At 34.9% G+C, this 16220-nt stretch overlaps 1 long non-coding RNA gene across 1 annotated transcript in view; it reads left to right on the top strand.

Moving 5' to 3' along the window:
* The first annotated feature begins 1383 nt into the window (after window positions 1-1383).
* Window positions 1384-16220, top strand: part of LOC123384972 — a 31221-nt gene continuing 16384 nt past the window's right edge. Inside the window, exon 1 of the long non-coding RNA XR_006596845.1 lies at window positions 1384-2486. This is a non-coding gene — a long non-coding RNA (uncharacterized LOC123384972). The remainder of the gene's footprint in view (window positions 2487-16220) is intronic.

Below are 16220 nucleotides of genomic sequence, written 5' to 3'. Positions count from 1 at the left end.
GAAATCGAAGTAGGGTTGGGTAAGAAATAGCAATCAAGTGGAATTTAGATTTGGCAGTGCTAGAATATTCTCTGTTCTTTCCAATTTGATAGGGAAACAGGAACAGATAAGTTTTTAAAACAAAGTTTATAGTCTTAAATGGCATGAATAAATGAGTAGAGCAGATAAGACTACTTTTTACAAAATCTTCTTTTATTGCTTGCTATTAAACATGCAGAAACAGTCTGTGTTTCTACCATATGCTTTTCTCCTTCCTCACTCCCACTTTATTCTGAAATACATAGCCCTCACTGCTGATCTTTCCATTTTCCTATTTTTGGCAGAATATGGAGACCAGAAGTGTTCATTAAAAAAAAAAATTATCTAAATGTTAGGACACTGACACTTGTTCTTAGTCCAGCAGAGGCAATAGGAAGACTCCCTAAAATGCCATAAAACCATGAAGACAAGCTGTAACAGTTCTAGCTGGTCATTGCCTTTTGGGAACGCAGGGCCAGTGTTGCCAAAAATTTGGTTTTTCAAGAGTCCAAAATCTAGATTTTATGAGAATTCACATTACATAAATGTTAACAAATAATTTTTTTAAATTTATGAAACTATTATGACTGTGACATGGTGTTTGGACAACTGAAATAAATAAATCCGTGCCATGGAGTTTTACTGTGGCTCACCAGTTTTTCACTTCTAGTTTATAGTATACTTGCAAATCTATATACTTTTGGAAAAATACTAATTTAACTCAAAATTTTCTTCCAATTCTTTTATCACTTAATGATCTGTAAATTTTGCTGACTTTGTATGATTCAGTCTTGCTCCTCTTCACCATTACACATTTATGTATGCTTGTGGATGCTTCATATAATACATACACATGGAGTAAGCATGCACAAATATTATTAGTTTGCACAAATTCAGATATTAAAATTTCTACCATAGTCTTCCAGATGGGAATATCCTAATAACTATGTAGCTTAGGTAGGGTCTACATAATATGTAAATCCAAATTAAAAGATCTTTAGATGGAAATTTTCTTATTGCTGCCAAATTTCTTATGTCTTTTTCCCTTCCTATTTTATAAAGCTTCCTGCTAATCAATAGTCTGATTAGCTGTTCAATATATATTTCCAGAAGTGCTGTATTTCTGTGACTGTGGGAGTAAGAACATTTAAGAGAAAGGAAAGTGAAGATCTAAAAATTTAAATATGGGTGCATGGGTGGCTCAGTCAGTTAAGCATCCGACTTCGACTTAGGTCATGATCTTGTGGTTTGTGAGTTTGAGCTCCGCATTGGGATCTGTGCTGACAGCTCAGAGCCTGGAGCCTGCTTTGGATTCTGTGACTCCCTCTCTCTACCCCTCCCCTGCTCAGTCTGTCTCTCTCAAAAATAAATACACATTTAAAAATAAAAATAAATAAAGATAAAAATTTAAATATGTGTAGTACCTTAAAATGTAAAACAGAGAGATTTGCATCTCTGAAGAAACATCATTGGAAAAAAATACTTTCTAGACTTTCTAATGTACTCAGGTCGCAGAGAAAAGATACGCAGTGAGAATCTTTGCAGCTGTAGAAGAAAAATGAGACAATAGCTTTTCATGTCTACTTGTTTATTGCAATTATATATTACAATATTGGAAATTTGGAGCTCTTGGTAGAAGCAAGATAAAGATGACAGGGTTTTTTTTTTTTTTTATAAGCCTATCACACAAATATATGGTTTATTCTGAAAGAAAAGTCTTAATATCTGAAAAAATAATTTTTTTTCTACAGGGGTAGAATGAGAACTGTGATAATCTGGTATATCCATTAATGAATGTCTGAGTGGAATGGAGACAGAGATAATTACAGCAGGAAGTGGACACCATTATACTAGGCATGTGTCAGGCTACAAGAGCCCTGCCATACTGAAACTTACAAACTAGGTGTGATATCATTTTGAATTCACACCAAATATTAAATAATAATCAAATTTATGAGATGTCATAAAGCAGTATAGGATTTTACAAAAAGAGATAATGTAAATGCTTTGAGTTTAAAGGACAAAGAAAGTTCATGAAAGAGAAGTAGTTTGAGTTATACCCCAACTCATTTGACAGATTAAATAATTTTTAGATCAAACCCTTGGTATTATCCCCAATTCTCTTTTCTTTTAGTGAATAACTGTGTAACAAATCTTATTACACACTGTCTTAGTGTCCTGCCAAGTAATTTGTACTCTATTAAGAGTTCCTTGTGCTTGCTTTCTATTTAAAATAACTGGATAGGAATCCTGATTCCATGCTAGGAAATACCTACTCATTTTTTTCTTTCTTTACATTCTTTCTTTTATTAGTTCTTATTCTAATCATCCTCTGAATTTTCTTACAAAATGATGCTACTTAGGAATGAAGACTTGGTGTTTTTAACTGGTCTGGAAGAGCTGATTATTTAATCATATTACATAATTTTGGAAAATAAAGATAGAAACAGTCAGAGTCATATACTAAGGTAAGTTCTTTAACATCAAATATATTTTTAGAAAAATAAATATAAATTTGCAGCTGTAGAGTGTTTGAATATTAACTTATTTAAATTTTATGCCACTTCTTACATCTTGACTATTAGCTGTACTAACTGTACAATATCTTAACAATAGATTTTCTTTTGCATGTTTAGGGTATTACATGTATTTATATAAAAACAATTCATTTTTATTATTTAAATGGAATAAGGAGTAATATTTAATCACTATTTTTGTTGGTTTTTGTTCATGAAAAGACATTAACTGCAAAAGACCTATAATCACTATTATCTCGTGTCTGTGCATTCCTTATTTTTCTTGTTCTTCTCATGCTCCTAGATTCCTCCTTATTTTTCTTTTCTCCTTTATCATTTCATTTTCATAACAGATGAGATAACATGCAGTCTGTTACCAACAACAAAAAAAAAACAGTGTAAATTTGTGTGGCATATTCTCTGTAAAAACACTATCTTATATAAAACACTAGCATATGCCATAGACAATGAAAATATGAATCCAATTATATTAGAGATAAAATATGTGCCTCTTAAAATGTGGAGAAGATATATAATGGGATATATTTCAGTCATAAAAATGATGGAGCTCTTGCCATTTGTGACAGCATGGGTGAAACTTAAGAGCATTATGTTAAGTGAAATAAGTCAGACAAAGACAAGTATTATATGGCATTGCTTATATTGGACTCTAAGACATATAAATAGTAAATTGGTCATTGCCAGGAACTGGTGGGGAGGGGATGAGATGTTGCTCAAAGAGTACAAACTTCCAGGTATAAGGTGAGTAAGTTCTGAGAATGTCATATGAAACATGGTGACTATAGGTAACAATATTGTATATTTGAAACTTACTAAGGGAATAGATCTTAAATTTTCTGGTCACACACACACACAAAGGAATTATGCCAGGTGATTGAGGTGTTAGCTAACCTTATTATTGTAGCAATCATTTCCTTTAATATACATGTATTAAATCATCACAGTGTACACTTTAAACTTCTACAGTATTATATGTGAATTATATCTCAATAGAGCTTGGGAGGGGAAAGGAAAACATGTACCTTTAAAAAATATTAATAGTTTATAGGAGAAAAAAAGAGTAAGATATAGCTGGACTAATGCAAATAAATAAGGAGAGATAAGAAAGGAGTCATAGCAACAGGATTCATACTGTGAGCAAGACAAAAATCCCACAGAAAAGATTTAAATTCTTTTTTCTTTTTTTTTTTTTAAGTTTATTTACTTTGAGAGGGAGGGAGAGGGGAAAGAGAGAGGGAGAGAGAGAGTCTCTCAAAAATAAGTAAACACTAAAACAAATTTAAAAATGTGAAGATGGTTAAGATGATACATTTTATGTTATATATTTTTTTCTTACAATTAAAAAATACTAAAAATTACAAACGGAGAACACACACAAACCCCTCAAGGAGAATAAAAATTAAATGAGAAAATAAACAAAATGAATAAGACATTTAATGAGGACCATATTATGTGAAGTAAGATAACAAAATTAAGATAAAACTATTTGTTATATTAAATTTAAAAATGAGATAAATATACCTTTTAAAATAAAAATTCTCAGGGTACCTGAGTGGCTCATTTGCTTCAGCCTCTGACTCTTGATTTCAGCTCAGGTCATGATCTCATGGTTGTGAGACTGAGCCCTGTGTCAGGCTCTTCACTGGGCTTAAAATACTCTCTCTCCTTCTCCTTCTGCCCCTCCCCCACTCATGCACATGTACAAGTGCTCTCTCTCGCTTAAAAAAATAAAATGAAATAAAATAAAAATTCTCTGGAACAAAATCAATATTTAACTACCATATAAAAGAAGCACATCTACAACAAAATAAGGAAAGATTTAAAGTAATAGGATGTGCAAAAATACACTAAGCGAACGCAAACAAAAATAAATTAGCAAAGTAAAATTGAAGATTAAAATATCTCACAAGTGCTCTTTAAAATATAAAAAGATAAAAACAAACTATGAAGGTATTGCTTGAATGGTCATCCAATTAATAACATAACCTCAAATTTCATAAATCAAAAACTGGATGAAATATAAGATAAAAATCCACAGAAATACAACATCTATATCAAACTTTGTTGCGTGATCCCATGAAGGTCAAATAGACAATCTCAATGTATAGAAGAACAAATAAGCATGAATAATATAATAGGTTATATATATGCATATAAGTAAAACCTTGGATTGCAAATAAGTTGTTCTGCAAGTATTCTGCAAGATGAGCAAATATTTCTAATGAATTTTAACTTGATAAAAGATCATTGTCTTGCCATATGAGTAGTATGTGATGCCAGATGCCACATGATCACGACTGAGCCAAAATCAAGAGTCAGACAACCAACTTGAGCTAGCCAGATGTCCCTCTTCTTTTATTTTTTAATTTACTTTTTAAAAACTTTCTACATTTATTTTTAATTTATTGGGATTGACTATATAAGTGGTTTACAATAGGACTTTTGTTGTTGTTTCCCCCAGATAAAGAGTCAGTGGTAGTAGCATTATTTGTAGGTAAGCTGTCTTTTGCTAAATTAATTGAAATAAGTTTATCATAGATTACTTTTGTGTGTGTGTGTGTGTGTGTGTGTGCAAGTGTGTGTCTGTGTGGGTATTTCAGTGGATATATTTATTCTTTTTTTTTCCTCATTCTGTAACATACAGATTTTAACTTTAAAGTTCCTTGATAAAATTTATAATTTTCTTAATATATACCTCTTTGTCAATTGTTAAGTGTGTTCTTAACCTTTTTAAAATTTTTTTTAATGTTTATTTTTGAGAGAGAGAGACAGAGAGAGAGTAAGCATGAGGAGGGAAGGAGCAGAGAGAGAGGGGACAGAGGATATAAAATGGTCTCTGTGCTGACAGCAGCAAGCCCAATGTGAGGTTGAACTCACAAACCATGAGATGACCTGAGCAGAAGTTGGATACTTAACCGACTGAGCCACCCAGGTGCCCCTCTTTTTTTATATTGTAAATGAACTTAAGTTTTTTTCTTTGGTAATATTCCTTTAGAGAAAAACTAACGTTTTCTACAAATATTCCTTATATCAAATATTTTCCAAATATTTTCTTAATTCGGTTTAGTAGTTTTGATTTTTGTTGTGTTATTTTTACTAGAAGTTATTGGATTTTTCTCAGTATAGCATTGATATACTCTCTGCTGCAAGTAACAGGAACAAAACTCCACTTTAATAGCTATAGACCATAAGGAAAATTAATTTTGTCACATGACCAGAGCCTTGTAGGTGGAGAGAGTCTACAGTTGTTTAATTCGGCAGCACAAAGACTCGGATTCCTTCTACTTTTCAGCTGTGCCTGTCATTGTGTCAGCTTCCTCTCAGATGGCTCCACTCATTGTTATGGGATGGGGGCACAGTTTCATGTGTCACGCAGTAATATTACTATCAAAAGTACAGAGGCCACACAAAGGGAGAAACTTTTCTCCATGTATTCCTTTTTTTTTAATTTTTTTTCTTTTTCAACGTTTATTTATTTTTGGGACAGAGAGAGACAGAGCATGAACGGGGGAGGGGCAGAGAGAGAGGGAGACACAGAATCGGAAACAGGCTCCAGGCTCTGAGCCATCAGCCCAGAGCCCGACGCAGGGCTCGAACTCACGGACCGCGAGATTGTGACCTGGCTGAAGTCGGACGCTCAATCGACTGCGCCATCCAGGCGCCCCTCCATGTATTCCTTTCTAACATTGAGAAAAACACTTTCCCCAAATATTGCCAGGGCCCTTCTCATAAAAATGAATTAGTGATACTTGTGTCACATGCCCATACCAAAAGCAGGAGCTGAACAGGTAAATGGGACCCCACGATTGACTTACACAAACAGAGCATACCCATGAGTAACAAGAAAAGGGGAAGATACCAAGTAAGACTGTGGTTTTGTTAGCAAAAAAGAATGGTGGGAATGGCCATTGGATAGGCAGCTAATGGAAACTTCACATTTTGATGCTAAAAAGAACTAGGTTTATCTATTCCTGGCCAATATGTATTACATGTGGGTTTTTTTTTTTCTACTTGACCTATTAAATTTGCTAGAATATCCAAAAGATGTTGAATAGATATGATGATGGTAAGTGTCCTCATTTCTTTTTGTTTCTAATGGCTTAACATTTAAACGTTTTGAATGAGGTTTACTAGGTTTTTTTCTTCATGATATTTAAGAAGTTTTCCTCTGTGAATACTTTACCAAAAGTAAAAGCTTATAATTGAGTAGAAGATAAGAGAAACAAAAATAGTATAAAGAATATTCAGATATAAAATAAGAATCCTTGAGGATGCCTGTGTGGCTCAGTCAGTTAAGCGGCTGATTTTGGCTTAGGTCATGATCATGTGGTTCATAAGTTCGAGCCCCACTTCGGGCTCTGTGCTGACAGCCCACAGCCTGGAGCCTGCTTCGGATTCTGTGTCTCCCTCTCTCTCTGCACTTCCCCCATTCTCTGTCTCTCTGTTTCTCAAAAAAAAAAAAAAAGTGAATAAATATTTAAAAAAATAATAATAATCCTTGGAAGAAGATTATAATAGTTTTCTCTTGCTCCTGATAAGGGAAAGGAACTTAAAATATTTGAATAAATTATCCACCTAATATTTGGATAATAATTTTAATGCTGTAAAGATGTGAATTCTTCCTAAATTAATCTATAAATATGTCATCCAAATAAAAAGAGACTTGTAAAATTTGATATGGTTATATTAATAGTCAACTGGAATGGTACACATTGAAGAATAGGCAGGAAGCCTTCTGAAAACTGAGTACAGGAGCAGGGTAGAGTTTTCACCTCCACAGAATAAGGCTTTAAATAAAGGCGAGCCGAACCATTAGACAGAGTGTTACTGATTCATGATTTAGACAGAAAAGTGGTATAGAAATAGACTGAAAGGCCAAATGAAATTTAGAATGTAACACAATTGTCATTTCATGCCAGAGATGTAAAGGTGAATTGTAAAACAATTGTAGAATTAATGTGAAAATTTTCAAGGTATTAGGAAAATTGAGGAGATTACAAACTTAACTCCGTATGTGTGATATAACTTCAGATAGAAAAAAGATATAAATAGTAAAAGTAATACCATAACATACAATGTAAAATGCTAGCTTTATTATTTTTTTAAGTTTGTTTATTTATTTTGATATATAGAGAGAGGTAGAGAGAGAGGGAGACAGAGGATCTGAAGTGGGCTCTGTGCTGACAGCAGAGATCCTGATGTGGGGCTTGAACTCACTAACTGTGAGATCATGACCTGAGGTGAAGTCGGACACTTAACTGACTGAGCCACCTAGGTGCCCCTAGTTTATTATTTTTTTAAAGTTCAGAAGCCATCTTTTTAAAGCTTAATTGTTATTTTATTTTATATTTTCCAAAATAAAAATAAATTTTTCTTCTGAAGATTAATATTTTGTTTTGTTTTAATTCCAGTGTAGTTACCATGCAGTGTTACATTAGTTTCAAGAGTACAATATAGTGATTCAATAGTTCCTTAAGTTACTCAGTGCTCATTATGATAAGTGTTATGCCTAATCCCCTTTACCTATTTTACCCATCAACCTACCCACCTCCCCTCTGGTAACCATCTGTTTGTTCTGTATGGTTAAGAGTTTGTTTTTTTGGTTTGTCTCTTCCCCCCCTCCCTTTGTTTGCTTTGTCTCTTAAATTCCACATATGAATGAAATCATAGGATATTTGTCTTTCTCTAACTGGCTTATTTTGCTTAACATTATACATCCATATCTATCCATGTTGTTGCCAATGGCAAGATTTCACTCTTTTTTATGTCTGAATAACTGTCCATTATATATATATGTGTGTGTGTGTATTTATTATATATATTTATTATAAATTATAATTATAAATTCTACATATATTTATTATATATACATTTTTAAAAATCTTTTTAAAGAACCAGAACCTATGTTCACTGATGTGTTTTTTTGTTTGTTTGTTTGTGTTTTTAGTTTTTCTGTCATTTATTTCTGCTTTAATCTTTATCAGTTCCTTACTTCTGCTGGTTTTTGGTTTTGTTTATTCTCTTTCTAACTCTTTTAGGTGTAAGGTTAGGTTGTTTATTTGAGATTTTTCTTCTTTTTTTTAATGTTTATTTTTGAGAGAGACAGAGACAGAGACAGAGAGAGACAGAGCATGATTAGGGGAGGGGCAGAGAGAGAGAGACATGGAATCCTAAGCAGGCTCTAGGCTGCAATCTGTCAGTACAGAGCCCGACGCAGTACTTGAACTCACAAACTGTAAGATCATGACCTGAGCCAGTCGAAGCTTAACTGACTGAGACACCCAGGTGCCCCAAGATTTTTCTTGCTTCTTGAGGTAGGCCTATATTGCTATAATCTTCCCTCTTAGAACTGCTTTTGCTGCATCCCAAAGACTTTTGGACAGTTGCCCTTTCATTTTCATTTGTTTCCATGTAAATTTTGATTTCTTCTTTGATTTCTTAGTTGACCCATTCATTGTTTAGTAGCATGTTATTTAACCTGTATGTATTTGTGCTCTCTCCAGATTTTTTCTTGTGGTTGATTTTTGTTTCATTGCATTGTAGTCAGAAAAAAAGTAGGGTATGATTTCAGTTGTTTTCAATTGCTGAGATTTGTTTTGGCTAAATATGTGATTTATTCTGGAGAATGTTTAGTGTGTATTTGAAAAGAATATGTATTCTTAGGATGCAGTGTTCTGAATATATTTGTTAGGTCCATCTGGTCTGGTGTAACATTCAAAGCCACTGTTTCCTTGTTGATTTTCCTTTTTTTCTAAATTTTTAATGTTTATTTTTTTGAGAGAGAGATAGAATGTTAGCCAGGAAGGGCATAGAGGGAGGGAGACACAGAATCTGAAGCAGGTTCCAGGCTCCAAGCTGTCAGAACAGAGCCCAATGTGGGACTCAAACCTATGAACCATGAGACTGTGATCTGAGCCAAAGTCAGGTGCTTAACCGACTGAGCCACGCAGGCATGCCCCCTTGTTGATTTTCCGATTGGTTGATCCATCCATTGATTTAAGTAGGGTGTTAAAGTCCTCCACTATTATTGTGTTACTATCAATTGGTTTCTTTACATTTGTTATTAACTGTGGTAGATATTTGGGTGCTTTTATATAGGGTGCATAAATATTTATAATTATTATATCATCTTGTTGGATTGTCCCCTATATTATTATATAGTGTCTTTCTTTGTCTCTTGTTATAATATTTATTTTAAAGGCTATTTTGGCTGATATAAGTATTGCTACTCAGGTTTCCTTTCATATCCACTTACATTATAAATGTTTCTCCATCCCCTCACTTTCAATCCACATGTGTCTTTATATCTAAAATGGGTCTCTTATAGCAGCATATAGGTGATTCTTGTGTTTTTATTCATTATATTACCCTATATCTTATTATTGGAGTGTTCAGTACGTTTACATTCAAAATAATTATTGCTAAGTATATATTTATTGCCATTTTGTTACTAATTTTATGTTTTTTGTGTGTGGTTTGTTTTTAGTTCTCTGATCCTTCTCTTGCTCTTTTCTCTTATCTTATGGTTTGCTGGATTTCTTTAGTGATATACTTGGTTTCCTTTTTCTTTATTTTTTGCATATCTATTACTAGGTTTGTATTATGGTTACCATTAGATTTGTATATAAACTCTTCTGCATATAGCAATCTATGTTAAGTTGATGGTCACTTAAATTTGTACCCATTTTTTACTCCTCTTCCCCTAACCCCCCATATTTTAGGTATATGATATAATAATTACATCTCATACTCCTTTTATTTTGTGAATCCCTTAACTGATTTTTATAGATATACTTATTTTTACTGCTCTTGTGCTTCTTACTTTTCTTAAGGTCTTACTTAAGGTCTTTCTTTTCCACTCTGAGAATCCCCTTTAACATCTCTAGTAGGGCTAGTTTCATGATCAGGAACTCCTTTAGCTTTTGTTTGTCTGGGAAACTCTTTATCTCTCCTTCTCTTCTAAATGATAACCTTGTTAGATAGATTATTCTTGGCTGCAGTTTTTTTTCCCTTTCAGAGCTTTGACTAAATAATGCTACCCACTTCTGGCCTGCGAAGTTTTAGCTGAAAAATCTGCTGATGGCCTTATGGGGTTTCCTTTACATGTAACTATCTTTTTTCCTCCCCTCTCTTTTTGCTTTAAAATTCTCTCTTTATCACTACTTTTTCCATTTTAATTACTATGTGTCTTGTTGTGGGCCTTTTTGGGTTTATTTTGTTGGGTGATCTTTGTGCCTTCTGGATCAGGATATCTATTTCCTTCCACAGATTAGGGAAGTTTTTGGTTACTATTTCTTCAAATAAATTTTCTGCCCTCTTTTCTCTTCTTCTTCTGGGATCTCTATAATGCAAATGTTACTAATCTTGACAGAATCACTGAGTTTCCTAGATCTATTCTCGTTTTGCATAATTTTTTTCTCTCTCATCTGCACAGCTCATTACTTTCCATTGCTCTGTCCAATAGGTTTCTGCGTCATTCTTCTGCTTCCTCTAACTGCTATTTATTCCATATAGTATATTTTTAATTTATTGTGTTCCTCATCTCTGATTGATTCTTTTTTATTTCTCTTTGTTAAAGGTCTTATTAATATCCTCTACTCTTTTCTCAAGTCCAGTGAGTGTCTTCAAGGTCATTACTTTAAATTCTCTATCAGACATATTTCTTATATCTATTTTGCTTAGGTCTCTTGCTGTAGTTTTGTCCTATTCTTTCATTTTGGACATATTCCTCTGTCTCCTCATTTTGTTTAACTCTCTGTGTCTTTTTCTCTGTTAGGAAGGTCAGTTGTGTCTTCTGTTCTTGAGGGTAATGGCCTTATGAAGGAGAGGTCCTGTTGTGCCATGCAGTTAGTGTCCCCTCTTCCCTATAACCTGGCATTTCAGGGACATCTTCTCTCTGTTTTGCATGCACTCTGCTGTTGTGTCTTGGCCACTTTTTCCTTCCATTCCAGTCATCTCCAGTGGCTCTCTTTTCTCGTCATGTGCAGTGTTTGCTCTCTGTCGTGTTAGCGGGCCAGTATGGGGCCCCACATTGGGCTTGAATTGAGTCAGTCCAGGCATTTTCCAGAGATACAGTTGCATCAAACTACAGGGCAGTTACCCAGTGTTGTCCCCTGAGAAGCTTTTCTTGGTTGTCAAGGCCAGCAATCAGATCAGCTATCTGCTTTGAGCCCACTGCTGGGTCTGCCACCACTTGACTGGTATGTGTGGTGATTTTCCTCTCACCCAGGAGTCACTTTGGAGTTGTTCTGGCCCCTGTTAGGGCTGCTTGCACACGGGCCTTGTTTGAACGGGTTCCAGTCAAGAGTGTATTGGAGGGTACAGAACACATTGTTTTAACAAGGTATCTGCTGGTCTGCTTGCAAATTGAGACCTCCCACCACAGCTATTCCAGGACTGGCTGACTGGGACAGATCAACAAAGCATTGATCTTTAACACAATTTTAACAAGATCCATACCACTCTTCTGTGGAGGGGGCTTACTGCCACTGGAACAGAGGCCCTACTTAGCTCCCTGGTGGAAATGTGTTGGCATTAGCAAGGTTTGCATTGGTCTTCTGGGAGCAGGGACCTTCAGTGCTGGGACTGAAGCAAGTATGACTGGAAAGGGTGGATCCACCAAACCACAGGGGATCAGGGCTTGGTGTAAGCAATTTAGGTAGTAAATGTCCCCTGTGCTGGTTCCTGCAGATGGCCCTGTATTTATACTGGGGGGTCAGGGAAGGGAAAAGGAGTCTGCCAGCTCTTTTGTTCCTAGAGAAGACCCTCTGTGAACTCTGTCCCTCTCTAAGCTCTGAGATTAGCAAGTAACTCTCCCTCTGTATGTCCTAGGTATTTTTCAACGTGCTGTGGGCTATCCTGGATCTATGCAGGCTGTTGTGCTGTGTCTTTAAGGACGGAGACTCAGTTTCCTGTCATCCTCCAGTCTCTCTGAGAATGGAGCCTGATGATTTTTAAAATTCTAAGCTTTATGTCCCACTAGTTATAAGAATTCATGAAATTCAGCCCCTCTTGTTTCCAAAGCCAAATGTTATATGTATTCTTCTTCCCTGTGTGGGCTCCCTGGTGTGAGGGTCTGCTTTTATCCTTTCTCCACACTCATTGATCCCTCCCTTCTCCAGAGGGCTTGAGGTCTGTTCAGGTCCATGGTGTCTCTGCCTTTCCTACACTCTTCTATATGACCTCTTCTCTGTCTTTAGTTTGAGTTAGTGAGTTTGTTCTGCTAGTCTTAAAGTCATTTTATGGGTGGCTTAAACAACACAAATTAATATTTTCATACTGCTGGAGACTAGGAAGTCCAAAATCAACATTCCAACAGAGTTTAATTTTTTAGAGCTCTCTTCCTGGCTTACAGACAGACACATTCTCACTATGTCTTCACATGGCTGAAAGAGATAGATATTTGGTGTCTCTTCCTCTTTTATAAGGACACTGGTTCTGTTGGTTCAGGACTCCACTCTTATGGCCTCATTTGATTAATCACCTCCTTAAAGGCTCTATTTCCTATATAGTCATTTGAAGGGATAAGAGTGTCAACATATGAATTTTAGGGAAACACAGTTCAGTCCATTGCACCAAGCTATCATTATTTCTTGCCTGAACTACTAAATTAACCTTCTAATTGGTCTGCCCATATCCCCTTTTGTACCTATCCAAATGGTTGTCATTGTAGCCGAAATCTTCTTTTTAAAACACGTATCACTCTTCTGCTGATGATAATTAAATGGTTTTACATTAGTTTTTAGATAAAAAATGATTTTTCAAACTTTGCCTATAATGCTATGTATGGCTTTGTCCCTACATTCTGCTCCAGCCCTATCGCTACCAGGCCCTTTTTTCCTGATGTCTGCCTCTAGTCACAGTGAGTTGAATATCCATGGTCCCTCCCACCAAGTGACCTTTAGACGTGTTATTTTCTTTGTGAGGAATTTTCTGCCTCCCATAACTTTCTTTGCCTAGTAAATTCTACTCTTTCCTCAGATATTTAGAAAGAATTATTGTATCCCAATTAAGTTAAAAATCCTGAGTGAGGGGATTTTGTTTCAATGTAATCATAGTATCTATTAGAGTGGCTGATGCATAGATGGTACCTAATAAAGTCTTTGAATACATTAACTAATTAATGACATAAAACAAATCCCAGAGGACTTTCAGAAGATTACATAGCCAAATAAAGCCACACTACTCTCTCCAAGTTCCTTTAAGGTGGAATTTCCCAAATTATGATTCACTAAATACTAATGTTCTGTGAGACATTAGTAGATGTTTACAGAATAGAATTCTTGATCTCTAGAAATGCTGGGTTAAAAGAGATTTTTTTTAAATTACAGGGCTCCTTAGATCCTCTAATAGCTTACTATGCAATATGAATCTTCTGGAGTAGATCATACCATTTAACATAACTTCTTTTTAAAAAATTTTTTTAATGTTTATTTATTTTTGAGAAAGAGGGAGAAACAGAGCATGAACAGGGGAGGAGCAGAGAGAGAGGGAGACAGAATCAGAAGCAGGCTCCAGGCTCCAAGCTGTCAGAACAGAGCCCGATGCGAGGCTCAAACCCACAAGTCGCGAAATCATGACCTGAGCTGAAGTCAGACGCTCAACCGACTGAGCCACCAGGCACCCTTGATCACAAAACTCTTTGTATAGAATATATTTTAACATCATGAATGACACCAGTGTTCTAAAAGCATACTTTGGCAGACAGACTTAAAGATTTTGGCTACACCTACCATAAGGTAATTAAAATACATGCAAATAGATACTGGAATCATTCATCTTTATCCGTGTATATTAAAATTTCCTTCTCAGATCCTTCAGACACAAGGTAATTTTGTTTGTTTTTTCTTTTATTGGCTTTTGAATTTGAAAATAAATTGCACAATCTGTAGAATAACTTTACGTTGTTTTTATTTTCAAATAAAGATACAGGACATGGAAGCTAGAGTATCATTATTTCTTCCCAAAATATATTTATTTAACAAATATTAATTGAGAACTGTTAGTGTAAAAAGCTTCGCTCTGTGGGAGATTTTCATTTGTATTAGGTATGGCTTTGGTACATGAGAAGTCTATAATATGAAAGAAAATATAATCATATATATGATCATTGTAGCACAATAAGCATATAATTACAATATCAGTGGAAAAAAGCCATAGAGATACAAGCAAAGAATATCTAATAAATAGATAAAAATATTAAGTGAAGTGAGAGCTTCAGCTTAATAGTCTTAATATTAAAGTCTTCAATAAACAAGTGAGCAAAGGAAAAAAGTGAGATCAAGAGAGAGACAGAAACCAAGAAACAGACTCTTAGCTATAGAAAACTGATAGTTACCAGAGGGGAGGTGGATGGGGGATGGGCAAAATAGAGGAAGGGGATTGAAGAGTACACTTTAAAAAAAATGTCTTCAATAAACAATAAGCCAAGGATACCTGACAATCTAGAGTATATGGGAAAGTTAGGCAAGAGGATTTGAGAAGATGAGAGAAGATTTAAAATTTGAGTTGTAGGGAATGGACTAATTTATCATCTAGAAATGAATAATATGATTGTCAAGTAGCTTTGAGAACCCAATTGAAAATAGTCAGCATGAATTTATGGTAGGTTGGTTAGAATAGTTCTATGATTAGCAAAGTCATCTGAGAGAAATGCTCTTCTTAACTTTCTGTGGCAGACACTGGAAAAATTTAACTCTTTATTTGAGCAAAAAGTCTATTTTGAACTATAATAGACCATTAATCTTCATTGTTAATTCCTCAGGTCATTGAACTTTCACAGAAAGCCTGATGTCAGTATCAAAGAGCTGAGCATTCCAATTTGTGTTTCTGCCTTTAGAATGTTGAGATATAAAATAATATGGGACTTTATTTCGTGCTCCAGGTGCTGTTGGTTTTCTATAAATATTATATAATCGGAGGGGTAATGTCCTGTACAGTTGTATTTCTGTCAGAATACATTGTGTTATGTTCCAGGTGGTTACACATGATTTATAATTGTTGGTAAGATGGTTCTGTCAGGCAAACAGTGTTATGGCTTATTTTCACTTATCACATCTAATAAATCACTATAAATACAGGCCACAGAATAAATGAAGCACTGCAAAACAATTCTTAAAAATTCATTTGCCTTAACATTGTCTTATGGAGGGTTTCGGTTTATTGGGAAAAGAAAATGGATTTTTTTTCTCTAAAGAGCAAGCATACATCCCCAACATTTTTGCCCTCTTTTCCAGGGATAATAAGAGGTAGGATTATAGTACATTATTTTATACTTTTATACTCTCTATCTTTGCTAAGTATTTCTAACTCAGTAACCATATAAACTCTGAGTATAACTCCAGGATATTCTAAAAAATGAGGATCAATAAGAAATTTCATATTTTCTTAGTATTATAGTTTGTCATTTCCCTTGTTGTCACCATCTCCATGTAAGTAGGAGAAAAAAGAAGGAAGGGAATACTGAGAGGGAAAGAAAGAATGCTTTTGTTCTGGCATTTTGACCTGAAGAAATGCCCCATGCCCCATGTGTAGGTGATCATTGTCTAATAGAAAATATGACTCCCTTCTCTTACTGGGATTACTGGTAAGTCAAGAAACAGTCCCTACTTTCAAGCACATGGATGTGGACGGACAACCTACCTTGGTCAGTATATTGGGGGTCCT

The sequence above is a fragment of the Felis catus genome, chromosome B1 (assembly GCF_018350175.1).
Source record: "Felis catus isolate Fca126 chromosome B1, F.catus_Fca126_mat1.0, whole genome shotgun sequence".
Classification (NCBI taxonomy): domain Eukaryota; kingdom Metazoa; phylum Chordata; class Mammalia; order Carnivora; family Felidae; genus Felis; species Felis catus.
This window is presented reverse-complemented; position numbering and strand designations above follow the sequence as displayed.